Genomic DNA, 9325 nt, shown 5'->3' on the forward strand with positions numbered 1-9325 from the left:
GTTCCTATCAACTTGTAGATTATTTGCTGATGGATCATGTTATTTGAACTTTGCAGTTGCAGCTCTTCCCCAGGAACTAGTATTTCAAAACCTGTCAACAGTGACTAGAAGGTGGGGATGGGTGGCCACTTAGATGCCAAACTGAACTGCCTAAGACAGCCGTCTGCTCGATTTATACCGGGTATGCAGTCACTGACAGTGCCAGGCTCAGACATCCTTGGATTTAACTTGTGGCTCCCACACTCTGGAGAGGCCTGTTTACCGAGGCTGGTGATAATCACTGATGATAAACACGTATGATAATCAAAGCAAACCAAAGCCGGGCAGACGTTAAAGTGGTAAAGGTAAATTGTATTCAGGACTACTCCAATAGAAAGTCCTCAGTAGAGAACGGGCTCTACTCTGCACAGACTAGGGATAAGTAGAGGTACAGTGTCAAAGAACAGAAAAAAGGTACACGAATGGGAGGGACCAAGTTGGGTGAATTCTGGCTCTACCAACCTAACAAGATTCCTGGAGAAAGCAGGCCAGCGTGATCAGAGAGATACCAAAGGTGGGGAATGAAGACTTCTGATTAGACATGGAGGGGGGGGGGGTTCTAGCTCCACTGTCCAGGCAGAGTTACTTACTATATAAAGGTTTACAAGATGGATAAATGTGGGTCCTAGAGAAGGTTCAGAAGGCTGCTTCAGGTTGGGCTAGGGGCGTGGGATTGTCAGTCACAGCATCCGTTGTACACCAATGTTCTTGCACAGCGGTCAATAATGCTTGGCAAGAATGCTTTGGGATCTTGGAAGAAACCTTAAGGTTCTTACAGCCCGGGCCCCAGAGCAAGCTGGAGTTTCCCAACCCCTTGTCATCTCTCTTCCATCCTCCGGATCTCACCACTGGACAGACAGCAAGACAGTCAGCTCTACAGCGTCCCCCTGCCACTCAGCGCAGGAAAGGGGAGAGAGGGAGGGGGAGGAAGAGAGGGGGGAGGGGAATCATAAGGGGGGGGAGCGCAGGCAGCTAGCCCCGCCCATCCCAGAAGGCCGCGCCCACACTCGGCCCTCCCCTCCTTCCCATTGGCTGTTCAGCACCGCGCATCACGCAGGCGACCTCGGCGTGCCCTCCCAGCAGGGCGGGGCTCCGGACGGGCGGGTGGGGCCTGCGCGCACGCGCAGAGGCGCGGGCCTGGGTCCAGGCGAGGGAGGAAGGGGCGGTGTTCCCGGTTTCCTGGGTTACCTGAGGGGGCGGGAACGGGCAGTTCGCGCGGCGGCGGCGGCGGCGGCGGCGGCGGCGGCGGCGGCGGCGGCGGCGGCGGCGGCTGTGGAGACCGGAGGTTCTGCGGGTGAGGGAGCGCGCGGCGTCCACCGAGCTGGTAAGGCGGCGGCGCCGGCGGCGTCGCGGAGGGCGGGGATCGTGACCCTAGAGTGGCCCGGCAGGGGTCGCGGCCATGCTGCGGGCGCCAGGGACGCGGCTCGCGCGCTCGGGGCTCGCATGGCCTCGGGGCTCCGAACCTTCCCGGGACGCGGGCGTCCGGACAGTGGCGAGTGGGCCGGGGGACCGGCGGGCTCCGCGGCCGGGGCCGCGACGCGGACAGGACACTAACTTAACTTCCTGGCGGACTGGTGCGATAGGCCGATGCCCTCACCGCGCGGCTTGCGGGGTGCCGCGGCCCCTCTCGGCTCGCGGGGCGCGGGGTGACGACGGGAGGTGACAGGTGCGCGCCGCCTCCCAGCGCACCGCCGCCTCCCGCGCCCGTCGCCCCGCCCCGGCCCGCCCTGGCCCGGCTGGCCTGTCAGTGCCGGCGCCACACCGTCTTCCCAAGACAGCCCTGCTCCTCAAGAGAGGTCTCCTCCAAGGTAGACCCCTCCCCAAGCAGATCCCTTCCCCAAGACAGACACCTCCCCAAGACAGATCCCCTCCAAGACAGATCCCCTCCAAGACAGATCCCCTCCAAGACTGAGCCCTCCAAGACAGACCCCCTCCCCAAAACAGACCCCTCCCCAAGACGGCCCTGCTCCCCAAGACGGACCCCTCCCCAAGACAGACCCTCGCCAAGACCCCTCTCCTTAGGTCCCCCCCTTAAGTCCCCTCCCCAGACCTGCTGGCATTGGGGAGCCCTGACTGAGATGCCCCCCCATTGTTGATGGATCAGGTAGGCTTTAAGAAATGCCCCCATTCTTGGCAAACAAAAAAACTACCCCTATCCCCCCACCCCCAACCATAAGCTCGGCAGAAGATCCACCTCCAGGAATTGAACTCGGTTGGTACTTAATAGGGTTTGGTTTAAGCACATAGAAAATTGCAAGAGAATTGGAGCTTGTGTTGAATCCATTCTTGTTGAACCGGGACCAGCATTTCCTTAAAGATCGAATTTACCACTTAGGCTCTCTTGGGTTTGTTTAACTGAGGAAGTAAACCAGGATGATTGAGCCTTTCTTCCTGAAGATTCTTGGCTGTATTAAATGTCCACACCTAGATGCCTTGTGCTAATAAAGATGTTGACTCTAAGCTTTCTTTCATTTTAGAAATGTACTTAACTAATATATGGTATCTGTTGCCAGCAACTTTTCCTAGTGATAGCCTTTTGCTGTCCTCTATGTTGATACTGCAGTAGGACTTTCTGGAAGAGGTAGCTTATTTTCCATGAAAATATTTTGTAATCTATACAATTATATAAGTACTTTATAAGTATTTGTTGAGCAGCTACTTTTTGCTGGACACTTACAGAGAGCTAAGTCCCGCTAGTTGGGGCCTAGGGTGATATGTAGAATATTGATGTCAGATGATATTAGGGACTGTAGCAAGGGAGAAGGAGGACAGAGCCAAAACGGGTTGCAATTTTGTTTGGAGGTAGCCAGGCCAGCCTTCCTGGAGGGTGGGACTTGAGCAACAGGAAGGAAGTGAAGGGTAATTCATGCCCCTTTCAGGGAGAAGGCAGTGCAGATAGAGGGAAAGGTTTGCAAAAGCCCTAAAGCAGGAATGTGCCTGGGTGGGTTTGCAGACTGTCCAGAGGCTGATGTGGCTGCAGTGGAGTGAGCGAAGTAAAGTTCATAGGAAGAATGACTGAGAAGTCAGTAGGATAGGAGAGCAGATTGTGGAAGGCCTTGTTAGGGAAGTGAGTCATCCTTTGAGTAAAAAATGATATCTGATTTGTGGCTAGATGGTAAGTAAATAGACCTTGTTTCGGGGGGAGGGGATGGGCTGGCGCAGAAACATCAGGAATTCCAGACCTGGGACTGTAGTCATCATTCCAGCCAGAGATGATGGAGCTTGGATCAGAATGGAATTAGCCCTAGAAAGCTAGAGTGGTGGTGATTGCTGCAGAGATAGAGAGGTAAAGGACACCAGGTTTTTTCCAAGTAAGAAGAAAGATAGCTATGTACTGAGATGAGATCTATGAGAAGAGATGACTAGGGGGTAGAAGACAAAACTAGACATTCAAGTGGAGATTATTAGCAGTATGCCTGTGCATGTGGAGGATTTTCATGTTACCTTGAGTATTCTGTAGGTTATTATGCTTCCCACCCCGTAGACTGACAATTTTTATTTCATATTCATTTTCTTTTTGGCTCTTTTGAACCAACCTCGTCAGTCTTTTTTTTTCTTAATATGCTTTTGTTTTTCTTTGCTTAAACTCAGGCCATACATTTGTTACTTTTGGTTGTAGAGAAACTATATTATCCAGAATTTCAGAGTACCTTTTCAGTCTGTTATCACATTTAACTTCAATGCATTCAGTCTTTTTCTGAATTATCTTTAGATGCCTGGCGTTTTTCACCCCCAGAAATACTATCAAACATGGATTCACGTGGCCATTTGTGAAATTACAATGGGAATGACCTGAATATTTAATACTTTACTAATAAGTCAGTAATATACAAGGATTATCCTCATTCTTTTGTTTCATTAAAGTTGGCTTGAAATAAATGGGTCATAACATATTAAGTAGAACTTTTTATTTTTACAACAAATTACACACTTGTAGCAATAGAATTTGACCTGTAAAATTTTGATAAAAAATATACAACTCCGGCAATTTAAAAGTAAATTAGAACTAGGAAATAAACCAATTATTTAAAAATACATTTCAACTGAAATATACCCTGAAAACATGTAAAAATCTGGCAGATTAATAAATAATTATAAACTGATGTTGGCATCAGTGGGGATGCAGTATTCTTTTTGATACTGCTCTTTTGCTGCTGCTTTTCACCAGTGTTGGCCTTGTATCTTTTAATTTCCCTGGCCTTGCTTTTAGTAGTGGAAAGAGGTTTCATGCATTTGGAAATTTTGAGTGCTTACCAAATGTAACTTCTGGAAAAAAAAATAGAACAAATGACAATATCATGAAGGAGTATTACTTAAAACTGAGCCACTGGCTCATCTTTTTTTTTTTAAATCGTGAGTGGTTTACATATTCAATGAAACTTTTTTTTTTTGGTCAGTTGTGGGGCCTGAACTCTGGACCTGGGCTCTGTCCCTCAGCTCTTCAGCTCAAGGGTAGCACTCTACCACTTGAGCCACAGTGCCCACTTCTGACTTTTTTTTCTGCTTATGTGGTGCTGAGGAATCGAACTCATGGTGCTGAGGAATCAAACTCAGGGCCTCATGCATGCAAGGCAAGCACTCTACCTACTGAGCCACTTTCCCAGCCCCGACCCTCTTAATTAATTGGAAAAGGAAACAATTTTTCCAAAAGGCCAATTATTGTTCAATTGTGAATCTTTGAAACCGAAACCCCAAAGAGATGAGGAAATGAGAGCTTCTAGTTGTCCAAATAATTGGAAAAAAGATAGATGAATGATAAGAGTTACACACATATTTAGAAACATTCATAAAACAACTGCTACTAATCTTTAAAGGAAAGATGTTCATTACTACTTAGTAATTCAGAAGGAATGAACTATATAGCTCATGCAACAAAATGGATAAATCTCCAAATACATAAGACTATCTGAAAAAAAAGTCAGACCACAAAGAAAAAAAAAGTACTGTATAGTGTGTGATTCCATCCATGGAATGCTGAAAAATTCATAGTAATCTACAGTGGCAGAGAGTGTATCAGTGATGGCTGGTCACAGGGTGAGGGGAGGTGGAGAAGGAAGGATAACAATAGTATACTGAGGCACTTTGGTAGTGATAGCTGTGCTTACTGTCTTGATTGTGATGCTGGTTTCATGGGTGTGTACATATGTTGAAACTTATCGAATTACACATTTAAAATATGCATGGTATATGCCAACCATATCTTAATAATGTAGTATTTTTATTAGCTCTACTATGAAAAAAACAAAGGACTCCAAAATGAAAGAAGCCTGTCTGAAAAAGCTACATACTTTACTATTCCAAATATGTGACATTCTGGAAAAAGTAACACTCTAGAGACAATAAAAAGGTCAGGGGTTGCCAGAGGCTGAGGGGAGGGAAGGATGAATGAGAGAGGGAACACAGCAAAATTATTCTTTAGGTGTGCATCACTATGCAACTGTAACATGTACAATACAGAGTGACCCTTAAGGGTGATAATGACTGGTCAGTGTAGGTTCTATTGTAACAAGTCGATCTTTGTGGCATGGGGCATCAGTAGCTGGAGTTACAGTGCCAGTGTGAAGAAGGGTTGTATGGGACCTCTGCTTTCCAATTTGTAACTGGTCTAAAAAAATAAAGTTTTATTATTTTAGGCGATACAGGGGTTGAACTCCGTTTTCACTTATTAAACAGGTCCTCAATCACTTGTACCATGTTCTAGGCCAAAAGATGATTTTTTTTTTTTTTGCCAGTGTTGGGGCTTGAGCTCAAGGCCTGGGTACTGTCCCTTAACCTTTTCAACTCTAGACTGGCACTCTTCTACTTGTGCTCTCCACTACTTCCAGCTTTTTGGTGGCTAATTGGAGACAAGTCTGGTTCAGCCTGCCTAGGCTGGCTTTAATTATGATCCTCAGTTCTCAGCCTTGTGAGTAGCTAGGATTACAAGTGTGAGCCACCAGCACCCCGTGTATTTTTAAGTAATTATAATCAATTTTTTTGCCAGAAACTTGGATAATTACATATTTTACATGTAAAAATTGGGGAATGGGTAAGGAAAGCTGAGAGAGTACACATTTAAACTTTTTCTTTATTCTTTTTGTCAGTTGTAGGGTTTGAACTCTGGACCTGGGCTGTGTCCCTCAGCTCTTAGCTCAAGGCTAGCATTCTACCACTTGAGCCACAGTACCACTTCTGGCTTTTTCTGTTTTATGTGGTGCTGAAGAATCGAATCCAGGGCCTCATGCATGTGAAGCACATATTCTACCACTGAGCCCCCTTCCTAGCCCCCACATTGAAACTCTTTAAAAAAATCATTTTGTTATATTTAAATAGTTACATGAAGACTTTCAATTTAACATGTCTATTCATGTGTACAGTATATCTTGACCAGTGTTACATTGAAACTTTTGACACTGATTCATATAAAAATAATAGAGTTGCTAGATGCTGGTGGCTCACACCTATAATCCTAGCTCCTCAGAAGGCTGAGATTTGAGGATCAAGGTTCAAAGCCAGCCCAGACAGGAAAGGCTGTGAGACTCTAATTAACCACAAGAAAACTGGAAGTGGTGCTGTGGCTCAAGTGGTAGAGCTGAAGAGCTGAGGGATAGTGCCCAGGCCCAGAGTTCAAGCCCCAAAAACTGACAAAAAAAAAAGCCAAAGTGGAGCTGTGGCTTAAGGGATAGAGCAGTAGCTTTGAAGGGGGTGGGGAGCATGGAAAGGCAGCTTAGGGACAGTGTCTAGGCCCTATGATCAGAGAGAAAGAGAGAAAAAAAAGGAATCTTTTTAAACTGACCTCATGCTCACTTTGCCAAAAATCGAATATATCTGTATAATAAACTTTTTATAGCATGTCATAATGTGCTGAATATACATCCATTTTTTTTTAATTTTACACCCTCCTCCCAAAGGTCTCTGAGAATTAGTTTAAGATGAGGAAAGTCTCCATCGTAAAAGCTCTAGGAAGGCATGAAGAGGATGGAGACAGCAGAAAGTCCTTTAGAAAGGACTAGCTTAGAAATGAGGTAAAGGATGAGGAGGATCACAGAAAGTATTAATGATTCTAGATTGTATAGTGATGTTGATAAATGTTCTTTATTTAAAAGTACAGATGAGGATGTAAAATGCACCAGTTTTCTTCAGTTTGGTGAAATTTACTGGTTCATTTCCTTACTGGGACCAAATTGAATAAAATTACACTTTTAGAAACTGAACCAGATAAAAACATGTTTAGCCAATAAATGTGTTCTTCCAGTGAACGTATTTGGGATGACTGGTGGGCGGGGAGGAGATATGCTTGGTAGAAGACTCGTTTTTCTTTAAGGGTCAGGCATCAGGACCCCTTTCATAGACTGAAGAAAGGGAGCCATTGAAGAGGAAGAACATTGAAGTCTTAAGGGAAAGATAATTGATCAAATGTAATCTCAGAGGAAATGGGGGTTGGGACCAGGTGAGCTAGGATTACTCCAAAGAAGAGATGTCTCTTATTTCAGAAAGAAGAAGAAATACAGAGAGCATGAGGTTCTGATCTCCAGCTCTAGTACCACCACAAGCTACCTGTATCCATGTGGAAAGTGAAGAGATTGAACCTGAATGGAGTAGAAAGGAAAGTGTGATGTGAAGTCAAAGGGGTTGAGAGTGGTAATGAGGCCACTAGTTAAATGGCTGGATCCTGGGGCTCCTGCATGAGTAAGGAAGAAAAGTCAAACCAAGCTGGGGCCTGATGTGAATGAATGTGAAAACTGAAGAGGATGAAGAACTTCAGTGAAGAAAGAATTAGTGAGGAGGACTGATGTCAGTAATGGGGTACTAGAGATGGGAAAATTAGGCATGTGAGACGTGAGAATCGGAGCAATCACAAGTTATAAGAGTCCAAATATAACAAGATAGTGATTAGGTAATAGAGCTAATTAAATCAAAAGCATATAACTGGGAGAAAGCTAGGGAAGGGGTGACATTATTCAAAAAGAAATGCGCTCATTACTTGACTTATGTAACCCCTCTGTACATCACCTTTATACTAACAAAAATACGAAAAACCCCAAACGTAATACAGTAAAAGCTGTTTATCGGGCCCTTCATACTAGCCATCATATAATCCTGTAAGGTACATAATAGTATTAACATTAAAATGAGGAAATTGTCCAGGTGTCAGTGGCTCACACCTAAAATCCTAGCTATTTAGGAGGCTGAGATCTGAGGATCATGGTTCAAAGCCAATCAGGTAGGAAAGTCTGTGAGACTTATCACCAATTAACCACCCAAAAGCTGAAAGTGGAGTTCTGGCTCAAGTGGTAGAGCACTAGTCTTAAGCAAAAAAAGCCAAGGGACAGTGCTCAAGCTGTGAGTTCAAGCCCTTGTGTGTGTGTGTGAGAGAGAGAGAGAGAGAGGGAGAGGGAGGGAGGGAGGGAGGGAGAGAGTTAAATAACTGATTGAAGTCTGAAACTTGGGAATAACAGGAGTCTTTGTAGCTCGTCTTTATGGCTGACTATTACCCATGCTGGCCTGAAGGAGGAGTTATTAAACAATGTTTGACAAGAAATGTATCCATTACCTTACTCATGTAACTGTAACCCTCCTGTACAGCATCTTTGCAATGAAATAAAATAACAAAGAGGAAGTCAAAGATCTTTATATCTGGTGTGTTGAGATTACCAGTGTCTTTGTGTGTACATGCCTGTGTGTGTGTGTGTGTATGTGGCACCTCACAAAGTCAAGAAAGAAGAGAGTTAACAGAGTGGTTGATAGTTTTAGAGACAACTCAGGAAAGTCAGATTAGATAGAACAATGCTTGTTGGAATGAATTTGGCAACTAGAATGTTATTGTTGATCTTGGCCTGATTGGTAGTAGACTGGTACGAGCGAAAGCCAGGCTGCAGTGCACCGAAAAGTGAAGTAAAATAAGAAGGGCACTCCATTATAGACTTCCCTTAAACAATCTTAATTTTTTTTAAAAAAGTCTTAGCAAGCTTTAGTAAAACAGGATAACGTAGGGAGAAATGGGAAAGAGAGAAACATTTCCTACTCTATTCAGGAAATGGGAGTGAGACTCCTTGAATAATCTTTTTTTGTTGGTGGTGGTGAGGCTTGAACTCTGGGTCTGGGCACTGTATCTCAGCTCTTCAGCTCAAGGCTATTGTTCTACCACTTGAGCTACAGCACCACTTGGAGATTAGAGTCTCCCGGCCTTTCTTGTCTGGGCTGGCTTTGAACTGTGATCTTTAAACCTCAGCCTCCTGAGTAGCTAGGGTTACAGGTGTGAGCTACCATGCCCAGCTTCCTTGAATAATCTTTTTTTTTTTTTTTT

The 9325-nt window shown here is 44.8% G+C and overlaps 1 protein-coding gene across 1 annotated transcript in view; it reads left to right on the forward strand.

The window, feature by feature from the left end:
* The first annotated feature begins 1293 nt into the window (after positions 1–1293).
* Positions 1294–9325, forward strand: part of Lyst (lysosomal trafficking regulator) — a 142950-nt gene continuing 134918 nt past the window's right edge. The window contains exon 1 of the mRNA XM_013014561.1: positions 1294–1363. The gene's annotated coding sequence lies outside the window, so the exon portion shown is untranslated. The remainder of the gene's footprint in view (positions 1364–9325) is intronic.

The sequence above is a fragment of the Dipodomys ordii genome, unplaced genomic scaffold, assembly GCF_000151885.1.
Source record: "Dipodomys ordii isolate 6190 unplaced genomic scaffold, Dord_2.0 Scaffold24, whole genome shotgun sequence".
In the NCBI taxonomy this organism is placed as follows: domain Eukaryota; kingdom Metazoa; phylum Chordata; class Mammalia; order Rodentia; family Heteromyidae; genus Dipodomys; species Dipodomys ordii.